General features: G+C 45.6%; 1 protein-coding gene across 6 annotated transcripts in view; it reads left to right on the top strand.

Moving 5' to 3' along the window:
• The window catches only part of SEMA4A (semaphorin 4A), a 171,631-nt gene that overhangs the window by 85,631 nt on the left and 69,937 nt on the right, over window positions 1-16,063 (top strand). The window contains exon 1 of one of the 6 annotated variants that reach the window (XM_068252292.1): window positions 6,276-6,297. The exons of 4 other annotated variants lie outside the window; for them this stretch is intronic. The gene's annotated coding sequence lies outside the window, so the exon portion shown is untranslated. Of the gene's footprint in view, window positions 1-6,275; window positions 6,298-10,466; window positions 10,586-16,063 lie in introns of those variants that run through there. One more of the 6 variants, XM_068252288.1, reaches the window with a different exon arrangement.

The raw sequence follows: 16,063 nt of genomic DNA, 5'->3' as shown, positions 1-16,063 counted from the left end.
ATTTTATGATTGAAACGCAGTGCAGTTGCATTGAAAATTTTGCGTATCAAAAAAGAATATTACAACGTTCTCCCAGAAACCTTTCAAACCCCCCCCCCCCCCCCTCTCCAAGCTGCATAATATTTGCATGAAATTTGAATGCAAGGAGAAATCATTTGCATCTCATTGATCGACCCTACCTCGCACAACCTGATTTTGAACATTTCCTCTAAGTTTCGCCTTGCTGCTTCCCTTAAATCCGCCACCGCTTCCGCCCACTAAATGCATAAACAACCTTTCTCTATCATGATATCTCCATTAAAATCAGTCAACTGAAGTGCTATTTCTATAACTGTCATCCGATTCTCTCTACTTATCGAATTGAACATCTGAACAGTTAAAGATGTCTACAGGTGTATTGCTAACACTGTCGACACTTTCTGAGTAATGGAGCTCGGTCTGTCCTCATCCTCTTGTCGTCATTACACAACAGTCACTGGAATGACACAACCCCAACGTCCTTCCTTATTTTCCTTCTTTTTTTGTAAATGCATTTAGAAATCTGCGGTCAATATACCATTATTTACGTATTGTGGTCTTGTGGTATGATGTGATTGTTGAGGTAACTTGATTATTTTATATTTATATAGCAATGGCATATTCTGAGGCACATTACAGAGTACATAGTCATGTCACTGCCTGTCCTCTGCGGAGCTCACAATCTAATCCCTACCATAGTCATAGTGTAATGTCCTACCATATTATTATTATGTATTTATATAGCACTGACACCTTCTGCAGCACTTTACAGAGTACATACTCATGTCACTGACTGCCATCAGAGGGGCTCACAATCTAATCCTACCATAGTCATAGTCTAATGTCCTACCATATTATTGTTATGTATTTATATAGCACTGACACCTTCTGCAGCACTTTACAGAGTACATACTCATGTCACCGACTGTCCTCAGAGGAGCTCACAATCTAATCCTACCATAGTCATAGTCTAATGTCCTACCATATTATTATTATGTATTTATATAGCACTGACATCTTCTGCAGCACATTACAGAGTACATAGTCATGTCACTGCCTGTCCACAGAGGAGCTCACAATCTAATCCTACCATAGTCATAGTCTAATGTCCTACCATATTATTGTTATGTATTTATATAGCACTGACACCTTCTGCAGCACTTTACAGAGTACATAGACATGTCACTGACTGCCCTCAGAGGGGCTCACAATCTAATCCTACCATAGTCATAGTCTAATGTCCTACCATATCATTATGTATTTATATAGCACTGACATCTTCTGCAGCACTTTACAGAGTACATAGTCATGTCACTGACTGCCATCAGAGGGGCTCACACTCTAATCTTACCATAGTCATAGTCTAATGTCCTACCATATTATTATTATGCATTTATATAGCACTGACATCTTCTGCAGCACATTACAGAGTACATAGTCATGTCACTGCCTGTCCACAGAGGAGCTCACAATCTAATCCCTACCATACCATGTCTAATGCCACTTTTCAGGGAGGAGCCAATTAACTTACCAGTATATTTTTAGGATGTGGGAGGAAACCCAGGTCAACAGGGGGAGAACATACAAACTCTGTGCAGGTAGCGTAAATTATGGGCTTGTAATTGGGGATGGACGCAAAGCTGAAAAAATGCATCTTTATTTCCAAATAAAATATTGGCCCCATACATTGTACTAGGAACATTTTTCTTAATGTTGCAATAACCGGGACAAATGGGCAAATAAAATGTGTGGGTTTTAACTACGGTAGCATGTATTATTTTAAAACTATTAATGGCCAAAAACTGAGAAATAATGAATTTTTCCATTTTTTTTTTCTCCTTTATCCTGTTAAAACACATCCTACCTAATAATTAACAAGTGTCCCTGCATTCTGTCCCTGTGTCAGTGCTTTTGCGCTACTGTGCATATCCTGCACTGACAGCTATTGGGACAGGACGCAGAATCGCAGAATCGGCCTGTGGGCCGGTCCAGCCGGGCGGTCATGTGTGCGCGGTCAGGTGCGTGCGCACGGCGGTGACAGACAGAGACCTAAATCCTGTTTTTAAACCGGCTTAAGTCACTAGTTTAGAATAAAATAATACTTAGCAAAAAGTACCCCCAAAGAAAGCCAAATTGGTGGCGAAATAAAGAAGATATAGATTGTTTTGTTGTGATAAGTAGTAATAACGTTATAGGCGAATGAATGGAAGGAGCGCTGACAGGTGAAAATTGTGGGTTTTTTTTTTTAAGAGGGAAAACCCTTGGAGGTGAAGTGGTTAAATATCCAATGCAGCCCTGACAAGCTCTCATTCTCCTTCAGATTGTAAGTGACATTATTGCGACAGGTGTGCCGTTTGTATCGGGGGCATGTTTTCAAGTCGCGACATGTGTAACCCGGGTACTACCTTCATTAGATTTTCTTTTTTTTTGCTTTTACTGATTCTCCTCTTCCTTTGTTGGCTTCAGTTTTAGCATCCCATGCTGGCAGCTGTGTTTTAGTGTGTTACGTAATGAGTGTTGTTGGTCCAGTCACCTGCTGCTAACTTTACCAGGCGACCGGATCAGCCGAGTGAGGAGACTTGACCCGCTGACCTGTTAGTTTACTGCTGCTCAGTGCTGTGCAATACTATGTAGCAGTTGTTTGACCCCCCCCCCCCCCCCCCCCCTCCCCTTTGGCAACATTTACCATTGATCCTGAGCAAAGCAGAAGTTTGCAGAAGGTGTTTGCGAGTATTCAGGTTGGAGTGCGCTATGATCTTGACCACGCTTCCAACTCGGTAAGGTCTCTGAAAGCCAATGGGAAAGCCATCAACGAAACGATTACCAGCAGATCTGATGAAAGTGATTAAAATCTGCTGGAGAAATTGGCACTTGTATGCCTGCATTTAGTAATATGGCCGGTCGCGAGGATTTTGGTAGGAAATGAGCGATTAAAGGACAACTGAAGTGAGGGGGATATGGAGGCTGCCATATTTATTTCCTTTTGTACAATATCAGTTGCCTGGCTGGCCTGCTGATCCTCTGCCTCTAATACTTTGAACCATAGACCCTGAACAAGCATGCAGAAGATCAGCTGTTTCTGGTATTATTGTCTGACAAGATTAGCTGCATGCTTGTTTCTTGTGTGATTCAGACACTACTGCAGCCAAACAGACCAGCAGGGTCTGCCAGGCAACCGGTATTGTTTAACCTCCTGGGCGATAATCCCGAGCTGAGCTCGGGGTAAGCCGCCACAGAGGATTTCTCAGGCCCTAGTGGGCCGATTTACATTTTTTTTTGTTACACGCAGATCGCCGCCGCTCTGCGTTGATTCGCCACTACCCGTCGCGTTACAGGCCCCCCCCCGAGACCCCGTGCACAGCCTGGCCAATCACTGCCAGTGCTAAGGGGTGGATCGGGACTCCCTCCGACGCCATGACGTCATCCCGATCGTCGCCAGGGCGACGGGGGAAGCCAAACATGAAATCCCGTTCTGAACGGGATTGCCTGTTTGCTCTGATCGCCGGAGGCGATCGGAAGGGGTGGGGGGATGCCACTGCACAGTGGCTATCATGTAGCTAGCGCTAGGCTAGCTACATTATTAAAAAATAAAAAGTGCTGCGGCGCCCACTGGCGATATTATTATATTGCCCAGGAGGTTAAAGGGAATCTAAGCTAACTGAAAAAAGTTTCTTACTTGGGGCCTCTACCAGCCCCACTGCAGCCGTCCTGTGCCTGCGCCGGTACTAAATGAACCTCCGGTCCCCCGCTGTGGCCGTTTCGTTTTTTGCCGATCACTGTGTCTGCGCGGCGATGGCCGCCCGCGTCCTTGGGAGCGTCCTGCGCAGGTGCTGTACAAGAAAATCTCTGTGCTGCCTGCACAGGACGCTCTTGGTGACGGAAACACGAACGACTCGACGGGAGCCTGCTGATTTGAAAACGAAACTTAGCCATGACGGGGGGACCAGAGGATGGTTGAGTGACAGCGCAAGCACAGGACGGCTGCAGGGGGCTGGTAGAAGCCCCAGGTAAGTTGAATTGTTTGTTTTTGTTTTTTTACAGTAGGTTCCCGTTAACAGTAAATGAATATGGCAGCCTCCATAGTCTTCTCACTTTAGTTCTCCTTTATCATAGCGAAGGAGAGTCTGTGTGATGCACAGATACTCCTGTCTATATTTAGAGGTATTTAAATGCAGCCATGAAATCCATAATGAATTTTATAACCGGTTCTTCCATCTCCGTACATCTGACCTCCTGAACTTGTCACCAGTGATGAGCACCTTCTCCCCGTCCGCGCGGGCACAATTACCTGAGGCATGCACAGTGTTTGATGAGCTGGCCCTGTGCTATGCTTACATTACCCTCATTTTACTGGATTAGTCAGCAGTCGCCCTCGTGGCCTGGAGGCGGGCTTTGCCATCTGTTTATCGTATTATATTAACCCTTTCCTGCAGAGAACAGCCAGTCGGGACATGCTAGCAGAGAACCAGAGTGCTGGATTGTCGCGGGCGAGCACATTATTCTCCTCCTTACACCTCCCACATGAAGCGGCTTCGCTGTGGGCCGGTAACCCTCCCCCCCCCCTCCATAGCGTCAGAATGTGTTGCTAGCTTGTGTGGAACTCGGTGTGAGTCCTGATCCCCACGGGCAACAATAATTGGATGTGTGTATGTACTCTAAAGCTGTGTACGCACTAGACGAAACGCGGCCGACGACAAACGCTTCTACCGAGAATCCCTGACCCTCCTTGGCTCTTTGTTCAGCGATCAGCCTGGGGGAGAGCGCAGATCATCAACTCATTTGGCTCCCATGTGATGTCACACCTGCGCTACTCCGTTGGTCACTCCCCCAATCCCCCCCAGCATAGCAATACGATAGTACAGCTTCAGCCCTGCAATGGCCGATGACAACTGTATGTGTGTACAAGGCTTAAAGCGGATCCGAGATGAAAAACTAACTATAACAAGTAACTTGTCTATATATCGTATGTACAGTTTTTAGATAGTTTAAACAGCAAATCTAGCTGCAAACAGCTTCAATAGAATATGGTTATTTCTTCCTGTGATACAATGACAGCAGCCATGTTGTTTGTAAACATTACATACAGGCAAGCTTATCTGCAACTAATCCCCCCTCCTCCCCTCTGAAATCTCTGGCTAGTAACACCTTCTCCTCCTCCTGCCCAGACTGAGCTCCCATGAGCCCTTGCTACTGCCAAGGCTCTCTGAAAAACTGTGGGCGGGGCTTATTTAGTTTATAGGGAATTAGAGTATTAAAACAAAAAGTATTTGGCTTGAGGAATGCCCTATAAACAATAGGAAAGGAGCACCATTATGCAATGAGTAAAAGTTCATCTCGGATCCACTTTAAAGCAAACCTGTAACTTTGCAAAATCCCTAAATAACCCCCAACACCTAATGTCTAATTCCCCCCCCCCCCCCCCATTGCTGCCTAACCCCAACCCCTTGGTAAGTGCCTAAAAAGAACCCCCCCTCGTACCTAATGCTTAACCCAAATCACCGGTTCGGTACCCCGATTACCAACAATCATACCTGCTGATCGCGGTGCCTAATTGACCTGATCCGGGTGCCACACCTGCTGTAGAGGGAGAGTAAAGGTCCATACCCACCACTGGCCGTCAATCGATCGTGTCATCAGACATCGCATAATATTGGTTAATGAAAATTAGTTACACGATGTTTAAAGCCGGTGGACTACCCATGACGATCATTCGTTTTGAACGACCATCATGTCGGATCAGACCGCAAACAATCGTTCAGATTTTCACTTAAGTCGGTGAACTTAAGCGAAAATTTTGCGCAGTCGATTAATCTATGGTTCATGTCCCAAAGTGTTTTTTCACAATATTGACAGATCGGAAAACAATCGTTCCTCGGTTGAGTTCCCCGATCCATCTGTCCATGGGTACTCCGCTTTACTGCATCCGGGCTGTAAAGTGTCACATTTGTGTTTATGGTCCTGGAGGAAAGGGCATTGCTCCCAGGTGTGTGTCTGGCTGTGGCCGGGAGGTTCCGGCGTGTCTCTGGCTGGGAGGAGGACGTGCTGTGACGTGACGCTCATATTAGCCCAGGCGGTTGTAACAGGCGGGCCCTCCCTTTGTTTGATGCCGATAGTTTACCTGAGGGCGAGGCATTCCTGCAGCTGATTGGTTTCACCCTCTGGAATCGGCTGGATCCTTTCCTGTGTGTCAGAGGTGTGTGGATTATGAGTCAGAGGTACGTCCTGGACAGGACCCCCCTCAGCATGGATGTGAGTCACAGCTGAACCTGTCAGATACAGGTAAGGACGCAAGACGGGATGCTTCCCTTTACGTGTACGTCAGCGGGAACATAGGATATTATACTGGAGAGGATTCTGGGCTGCCTCTGCCTATCCAGGTAATAAATAGGATATTACACTGGAGAGGATTCTGGGCTGCCTCTGCCCATCCAGGTGATAAATAGGATATTACACTGGAGAGGATTCTGGGCTGCCTCTGCCCATCCAGGTGATAAATAGGATATTACACTGGAGAGGATTCTGGGCTGCCTCTGCCCATCCAGGTGATAAATCCGGATATTACACTGGAGAGGATCCTGTGCTGCCTCTGCTCATCCAGGTGATAAATAGGATATTACACTGGAGAGGAGTCTGGGTTGCCTCTGCCTATCCAGGTGATAAACAGGATATTACACTGGAGAGGATTCTGGGCTGCCTCTGCCCATCCAGGTGATAAATAGGATATTACACTGGAGAGGATTCTGGGCTGCCTCTGACCATCCAGGTGATACACAGGATATTACACTGGAGAGGATTCTGGGCTGCCTCTGCCCATCCAGGTGATAAACAGGATATTACACTGGAGAGGAGTCTGGGTTGCCTCTGCCTATCCAGGTGATAAACAGGATATTACACTGGAGAGGATTCTGGGCTGCCTCTGCCCATCCAGGTGATAAATAGGATATTACACTGGAGAGGATTCTGGGCTGCCTCTGACCATCCAGGTGATACACAGGATATTACACTGGAGAGGATTCTGGGCTGCCTCTGCCCATCCAGGTGATAAATAGGATATTACACTGGAGAGGATTCTGGGCTGCCTCTGACCATCCAGGTGATACACAGGATATTACACTGGAGAGGATTCTGGGCTGCCTCTGCCCATCCAGGTGATAAATAGGATATTACACTGGAGAGGATTCTGGGCTGCCTCTGACCATCCAGGTTATTTTGTGCTGTCTGTGCTGCTTATGGACTGCTTTACCCGTGAGGCTCACCTGTGTCTTTCCTGCTGTCTGTCACCCTGCACCTTAAAGGGGTTCTGTGGAGTGCTGGAAAAGAAAAACGTGACACTTACCTGGGGGTCTATCCGCCCCCTGTAGCTGTCATGTCCAGCGCCGTTCTCCTCCGATCACACGTTCCCTGCAGCCGGCACCGGTCAATTATTCGTCTAACAAGACGAATAGTGCGCACTCCCACTCGCGTCTCCTGGAACTTACTGCGCAGGCACAATACGAGGTTTTCTTGTACAGCGCTTGCGCTGTAAGCTTCCGGAGACGCAAGCGGGAGCAAGCAGGCGCACAGTCGTGTTAGGCGCGCAATTAGCCGGGTGATCGGAGGAGGATGGCGTGGGACATGACCGCTACAGGGGGCTGATAGACGCCCCAGGTAAGTGTCAGTTTTTCTTTTTTCCAGCACTCCACAGAACCCCTTTTAAAGGACAACGGTAGTGAGAGGTATACGGAGGCTGCCATATTTATTTACTTTTAAACAATACCAGTTGCCTGGCAGTCCTGCTGATCTATTTGGCTGCAGTAGTGTCTGAATCACACCAGAAACAAGCATGCAGCTAATCCTGTCAGATCTAACAATAACGCCAGAAACACCTGATCTGCTGCATGCTTGTTCAGGGGCTATGGCTAATAGTATTAGAGGCAGAGGATCAGCAGGACAGCCAGGAAACTGGTATTGCTTTAAAGCAAACAAATACGCCAGCTTTCTTATACCTCTCACTTCAGTTGTCCTTTAAAGTGGGCCTGAACTCAGAACTTCCTCTCTGCCGTAAAATATATGCAACAGCATAATAGCCTTTAAAGAAAAACATTTATTTGTTACAGCTGATACAAATTCGGCAATAAATCTGCAGCGTGTCTTCTTCCTGCTTTCATGGAAGCAGACATGGGGTTAACATCCTGTGTTTTCAATTAGCCGCTCTGCCGAGGAGATTCCTGAGCTGACACAGCTGAGAGATCAAATTACAGTTGTGATTAGTCACATATGAGGGCGAATTAGACAGGCTAAACTCTCTAAATACATACCGGGTGCATTTCTCTGTTTTTCTTGTGTAACATGCAAGAGGCACTGCAAGGGGGCCTTACACCCAACGTTATGGGGGGGGGGGGGGTCATGCATTGAGGGCTCAGGACTTGACTGCAGACAAAAGCGTTGTCGCTCACGCAACATAACCTAGGCAAGTAGTTTAAATGATGCTGTTCACACACACCAATATTTCACACCATATGTCGTATGAATACGGCACTCGCAAGCGGAAGTGACATTTCAAATGACATAGGCGCGTATGCTCTGGAACAATGTTTTTAACAACGTTGTACACACTGTTCGATATCTACCTAATAGTCATCAGTATTGATCCACCAGTTGGATCAGCCAAAATACGCGGTATCGTCCACTCCTTATTTAATGTCATTTGGCTACTTTTTTAAGTACCTGTTGTCATCCGATATGGCAATATATGCTGTTGGTTTGGACGTTTCAAACAACTCTCAGGCCTCTTTCACAGTGCGACGTTAAAGTCACACGTTAGAAAATGTTATAACGCAGACTAATGCACAGTAATACTAAGTCTGTGCGACATTCACAGTGCACATGTTACGTTTGTGTGTAACGGGAGGCGTTATTAGAAAGTGCTGCATGTTGTGCGTTTAGCAATGAATCTGCTGCGTTAGTTGTGTTGCACATGCTCAGTAATGTTTTTTTCTTTTTATATGTAATGCATGCGCCGTTTTCGTTCAATGAATGTGCGACGAAAGCGGCGCACCAAATGCAGAGCTAAAGAATGCACTAAGTTATAGTGCACAATGCGTTGTGTTAGGGGCATGTTGTTCGACCTTAACGTCGCATCAAACGCAACGTCCTGATGGAAAAGTAGCCTTATCCAACGTGTGTCCCTTCTATATAGCGCAGGCTTGGGCAAACTTGGCCCTCCAGCTGTTAAGTACCTACAAGTCCCACAATGCATTGCAGGAGTCTCACAGCCACAGTCATGACTCATAAAGGCAAATGCATTGTGGGACTTATAGTTCCTTAACAGCTGGAGGGCCAAGTTTGCCCATGCCTGATATAGCGTCAAGGGGAATGCGGAGACACAGTCGTCAAAAGTACACCATGGGTGATCCCAGGCTATAGTCAGGGATAGATCGATCGCACTTAAGCCTGGTACACACATACAGTTTTGATAGGCCAATTTTACCACCTCCATGTAGTATGAGGGGCCACAGATTTGAGTATAATACAGTATAAACCGATTGGGAAGGTAAGCTCTCCTAATACATGGAAGTGGTAAAACTGGCCAATCAGAATTGGTGATGTGCTCGTATCCTTGATATCAGACATGTTGCATAGTGTAGCCACCCAGTGGAGGAATGTTTAGATTATGCAGTAAAGATGGTTATTAAGATGCTAATTATTTCAAGGTGATGCAAATTGTATGCACATTTATGTACAGTATCTTGGCATTGGGACAGTCAAAGGTAGTAGAGGATGACTGAAATGCAATTAAAAAATAATTATCAGTGTTTGCATCAACTTGATACGTTTCGCATCTCCCTGATCATCATGTCAATTCTCCCGTCAAAAATTAAAGGACACCTGAAGTGAGAAGTATATGGAGGCTGCCATAGTTATTTCCTTATAAGCAATACCAGTTGCCTGGCTGTCCTGCTGATCCTCTGCCTCTAATGCTTTCAGCCATAGACCCCGAACAAGCATACAGCAGATCAGGTGTTTCTGACATTATTGTCAGATTTCACAAGATTAGCTGCATGCTTGTTTCTGGTGTGTGATACAGACACTACTGCAGCCAAATAGATCAGCAGGGCTGCCAGGCAACTGGTATTGTTTAAAAGGAAATAAATATGGCAGCCTCCATATACTTCTCACCTCAGGTTCCCTTTAATCATGGAGGAGTGATTCATGTACTTTAGTGAAGTATATAATAATCACTTCCAGTTGTAAATCAGTTGCCCTGCTAGATTTGTACTGTTTGATGCACTACATAACTCGCATTTGCCATTATGAAATTAGCAATTCCAGCAGGAGGAATGAGAGTAATCCAGATGTTGGTGTATTTTTATGGTACTGTCTCTTTAAGGCTAGGCATAGCTGCAGGGGTTGAGCTGTTGGAACTTGCAGAGTGAGCTTGTGAATTGCCAATGCTGTGTCTTCCTCATTCCTCAAAGTCACAGAGAGTGACAACAACTCTACTACGACAGCAACAACACCGGGACTCCCAGCTCTGGAATAGCAGGACCGGACTGTGGAGGGGCACCACTGGGTGGCTGGAAAGTTGGTGAGTGACCCACTGAATACGCCCTAAAAAACTTGTATGGATTCCCATAATCGTTTTGATATCTTCAAGTGTCAGCGTCTCTTTACTGTGGAATTCTTGTGTCAGTGTTAGTTGCTCTGGGATCGCGAGCATCGGTGTGTCGAACTTGTCAGTGTGTTTTTCTGGATTTGGAACCCCGAAGAGTCAGTGTGTTGTTCTTCTGGAACCCCCAAGTGTCAGTGTGTTGTTCTTCTGGAACCCCCAAGTGTCAGCGTGTCGTTGTTCTGGAACCCCCATGTGGCAGTGTGTCGTTCTTCTGGAACCCCCAAGTGTCAGTGTTGGTCTTATGGGATCCCAGAGTGTAAGTATGTTGTTGTTTTTGGACCCCCAAGTATCAGCCTGTCATTCTGGAATCCCCAACTGTCAGGGTCTGTATGGAGACCCCCAGGCATTAGGTTGTGTTTGTTCTAGAACCCCTAAGTGTCATTGTATCATTGTTTGGGCACCTCGTGTGTTGCCATGTTATTGTTCTGAGACTTGCATTTGTCAGGTTGTAATTGTTTGGGTCCATCAGGTCTCAGCTTGTCGTGGTTTGCAGACCCTGAGTGCCAGCATATGAGTGTTTGGAGATGTCACAAGTGTGCAGTTATCCTGGGACCCTCAGTCGTTGGGGTGTGATGTTTTGGTGACACCCAAGTATCAGTATGTTGTCCTGCGATCTCTAGTTTGCAGGTTTTTCTAGGAGACCGAATTGCTTACAGTATTACGGTAGGTGTGTCATTGCTCCAGGACTGCCAAACGCCTGAGTGTCATTGTGCGGGGTACCACAAGTGTCAGTGCTTGGGGACACCCAACTGTCACCATCAGTGTTCTGGAACTTCCGAGTGCCAGAGTGACAGCGTGTGGAGACCCTCAAACAAGTTTAATATTTGTTCTGTCTACAATGCAGTGAATGTCCTGAGGGAGCTTGTGTGTGTACAGAGGCAATGTCACCCTGGTTGGCTCTGTGTACATTAGGCATGCTTTATAAAGTGTACAGGGAACACATGGGCAGGACACGCACATTAGGAAGCCATGCCAGACTCTTGTTGTGTTGCATTGCGGTTCGTCCTTCATGTTTGCCAGTTCTCAGACAACGGCTGCTTTGTGTACGGCTCCTTTCATATCTTGTTGTTCTAACCAAATTACAGTAATTTCAGTTTTACAGCAACTCCTCTAGACATGCAGAACATTGTTCTGTCCCATCTCCCTCCTGTCAGATACATATTGTATATATTCTGCAGACTATCCCATTACTAGCCTCTTAAAAGAACCTGAGGTGTAAGACCTATGGAAGCTGCCATATTTCTTTCCTTTTAACCAATGCCAGTTGCCTGGCAATGCAGCTGATCTTTCTGGTCAGTAGGGTCTACATCACAAACCTGAAACAAGCATGCAGCTAATCTCGTCAGATTTGTCATAGACCTCTAATTTGCATGCTTGTTCAGGCTCTATATGGCTTAAAGTATTAGGCCACATACACACATCAGACCATAGTCTTTTAAAAATGAAAGATCACAGACCAATTTTACCCCCTTCCATGTACAATGAGAGCCATACCTACACAGTCTATTCTATGGAGCTGAACTCCCCATCAGATAAAAATCTTTGCAAGATGCTGCACACACAGATGCTGTACAGACACAAGAGATCAGTATCTGAAAAAGATCTGTTCCTGCCAAAGATCCATTCCTGCAAAATGCATTCATAGTCTATATCTGCAGATCCTCATACACACCTTGTTTAACTGACATCCATCTGCAGATCAGACAGTCATCTGCAGATTTGAAAATCCATCCTGGTGGATCTGATCTGCAGATGAATGTCTGTTAAACAAGGTGTGTATGAGGATCTGCAGATATCATAGACTATGAATGCATTTTGCAGGAAGGGATCCTTTGCAGGAACTGATCTTTCGCAGGAACAGATCTTTTGAATGTGTACAGCATCTGTGTGTGCAGCATCTTGCAAAGATTTCTGTCTGATGGGGAGTTCAGCTCCATAGAATAGACTGTGTAGGTATGGCTCTCATACTACATGGAAGGGTGGTAACATTGGTCTGTGATCTTTCATTTTCCAAAAGACTATGGTCTGATGTGTGTATGAGCCCTTAGAGGCAGAGGATCAGCAGAACAACCAGTGTGCATTATTTAAAAGGAAACAAACATGTCGGCCTCCATATCCCTCTCACCTCGGATTCCCTTTAAAGAACTGCAAAACATTGCTTTGTTTCGACCCTACTAGACTGAATAATCTCTCTGATGTTGGACATTTTCTGGAATTTGGAGCATCGGGTAATGTTGGGTAATGTATAGTCCTATTGTCCTCTGTGCTGCAGTCTTGGATTTGTGTGTCGGAGTTGGAATTATGCCCGCTATCTGGATTATAGGAAGAACACGTGATCTTGCTGGAGAAGATATAAAGGACCTCGGTCGCTAAAAACGTAAAATATATGTAAACCCACACAAATAAGAAGTACCGTACGTTTCTTCCAGAGTAAAATGAGCTATACATTATTTTTCTCCTATGTTGCTGTCACTTATGGTAGGTAGTAGAAATCTGACAGAACCGACAGGTTTTGGACTGGCCCATTTCCTCATGGGGGGTTCTCAGGGTTTGTTTTCTTTCTATTCAAAAAGCATTTAGTGAATGGCGGTTACTCCGTCCAACTGCCAAAAAAGTTTACAGGGAGGCTTGGCCAGCATCTTTATATAAATCTTTTCCAGGGAGTGTCTTTATAAAGAATAAAGGCCATGCTGAGAATCCCCCCATGAAGAGATGGCCTAGCCCAAAACCTGTCGGTTCTGTCAGATTTCTACTACTTACTGTAAGTGACAGCAACATAGGAGAAAGGTAATTTATGGCTCATTTTACTCTGGAGGAACCATACTTCTTATTTGTATGTGTTGACATGTATTTTAAATTTTAAGATTTTTGCGACAGTAATCCCTTAAACTTGGGTTCCCCGGCTCAGTGGGTTGGCGGGCCGTGTGGGCCGCACCACCTGCAGTGACACTTGAGCCCGAACACGTTGTATCCAGTGCAGGAGATTTGGGCGCAGCCGGCACCACCATAGACCGTAATAGGAATTACAGCTATAGCGACGCACTGTGAGTAACTTCGGCGCCGTCAGAAGACAGAGCTGAAGTTACTTTTAAAACACTGTAATTCGTCCGCCAGCAATAGCTGGAAGCCGAATTACTTCATTCCCCACTATCCACATGGACCTGGAGGGGGAATAGTAACGCCGCGGGGACTTGTGCAGCAGCAGGATAAGATGTATATTGGCTGTATCCTGCACCCAAGTCTCCCAGCGGCGATTTCATGCGTACTCCTTGAGGCTGCCCCATTAGCGGCACAGGATGGGGGACTTGTCTACACAGTGCGTTCTCATATTTCAGAAAGGGTTGTTGATTCTTGGAATGCCCCTTGTTGTAACTTGCAGGAAACTGGCACTTCCTGGCTTTACAAATGTCACACTTGCTTTTAGCGAGAGTCAGAAGGCGCTGTGTGTGTCTCCGCTTAGTCAGTGCACCCCCCTCCCCTCCCCGCCATCAAACAGGATTAATAATTTACACCGCTGTGTCAGTCTGTGATCACCGGAACAATGCAATCGTGCCATGGAAACACCTTCCACGCCTTTATGCCTTTATCGATAATTGAACGCTGAATGGAGTCACTGACGCCGTGTTGCCAACTGTCCTTGCGCCCGTTGATTTAAATATCCCTCTGTTATGGGCGGCGTGGCATTGTAGTGGTCAGCACTCTCGCCTCACAGTTCTGGAGTCTTTGGTTCGAATCTTGGCCAGGTTGGCTAGATGTTTTCTTTGTCTTTATAACTGTGGGTATTGTGGCAGATACTAAACATCTTGTACACATACAATAAATCCAATAGATACCTGGCTACCTTTTAACAAGAAATATCAATAACCTAGCACATAATGGTAGTCCTATCTCTTTCAGAGGTTTACATTCACCAATTCAAGTTTTTTTTTTTTTTTTTTTTTTTTTTTTTTTTTTAGTGGTCCTGAACTCTTGCACAGGACAGAAGGAAAACAGAGAAATCCACTCAGTATGGGCTGGTGCACACCGAGCGGCTTTTTGGGCGTTTTCAGATCCGCTTGCGGCTGCGGATCTGCTTGGTCAATGTATCTCAATGGGGTGGTGCACACCAGAGCGGCAGGCGTTTTGCAGAAACGAAAAATGCCTGGGTGAGGCATTTTTTGGATTTCGAATGCGTTTCTGCCTCAATGTTAAGTATAGGAAAAACGCAAACCGCTCTGAAAAACGGCACTTCAGAGCGGTTTTGCAGGCGTTTTTGTTACAGAAGCTGTTCAGTAACAGCTTTACTGTAACAATATATGAAATCTACTATACTGAAAACCGCAGCAGCAATTAGCAAAACGCCTCATAAAAATAAAAAAAGCGTTTAAAAATCTGCTAGCATTTTGCGGATCTGCTAGCGGGTTTTGGTGTGCACCGGGCCTATGTGTTTAGATGGTTTAGCCTGTCTAATTCCCCCTCATCTGTGACTAATCTCAAATGGAATTTGATCTCTCTGCTGTGTCAGCTTAGGAAGTTCTGATGCCTCGGCAGAGCAGCTAATTTGTAAACACAGGATGTTAACCCTATGCCTGCTTCCATGAAAGCAGGAAGTAGACACACTAGATTTAGTGCAGGATTTGTGTCAGTTGTAACAAAATGTTTTTCTTTAAAGGTTATTATACTGTTGCTTATCTTATAAAACAGAGAGGTGGTTCTGAGTTCAGGTCTGCTTTAAGGGCTGGTGCACACCAGAGCGGTTCTGGAGCATTTTTAAAAACGCTAGCGGCTTGAAAACTGCTTGGGTAATGTATGTCAATGGGCTGGTGCACACCAGAGCGGTTCGTTTTTTCCACAAAATCGAGGGCTGCAGCATTAGGGCCGGTGCACACCAGAGCGGTTCTGAAGCATTTTTTAAAACGCTTGCAGGGGGAAAACCGTTTGGCTAATGAAAGTGAATGGGATGGTGCACACCAGAGAGGTTCCTTTTTCCCCCAAATGCAAACTGCTGTCCTGCAGCATTTTTTAGATTTCTGAGGCGTTTCTGCCTCAGTGTTAAAGTATAGGAAAGTGGAAAACCGCTCTGGAAAACGCTAGATCAGATCAGAGCAGTTCTCCAGGCGTTTTTGTTACAGAAGCTGTTCAGTAACAGCTTCACTGTAACAATATTTGTAATCTGCTACACAAAAACGCTCCAAAAAACGCTGGGCATGTTTAGAAAACCTCTCACAAGCCTAGAATCACTCTGAAAATCTGCTTCAAAAACCTCTAGCGTTTTGCGGACCTGCTGCACTGGCCCTCAGAGTGCTTTCTATACATCTATCTTCTGTGCAATGAAGGAAAAGGAGAGTTGAATTGAAATGGGGCTTTTACATGTGAGTGAGACTTTGCCAAAGGCATTGCAACCCAGTATAATGT

This window comes from Hyperolius riggenbachi, chromosome 9 (genome assembly GCF_040937935.1).
Source record: "Hyperolius riggenbachi isolate aHypRig1 chromosome 9, aHypRig1.pri, whole genome shotgun sequence".
Lineage (NCBI taxonomy): Eukaryota > Metazoa > Chordata > Amphibia > Anura > Hyperoliidae > Hyperolius > Hyperolius riggenbachi.
The sequence above is the reverse complement of the archived record's forward strand: the minus strand, read 5'-3'. Positions and strand labels throughout refer to the sequence as shown.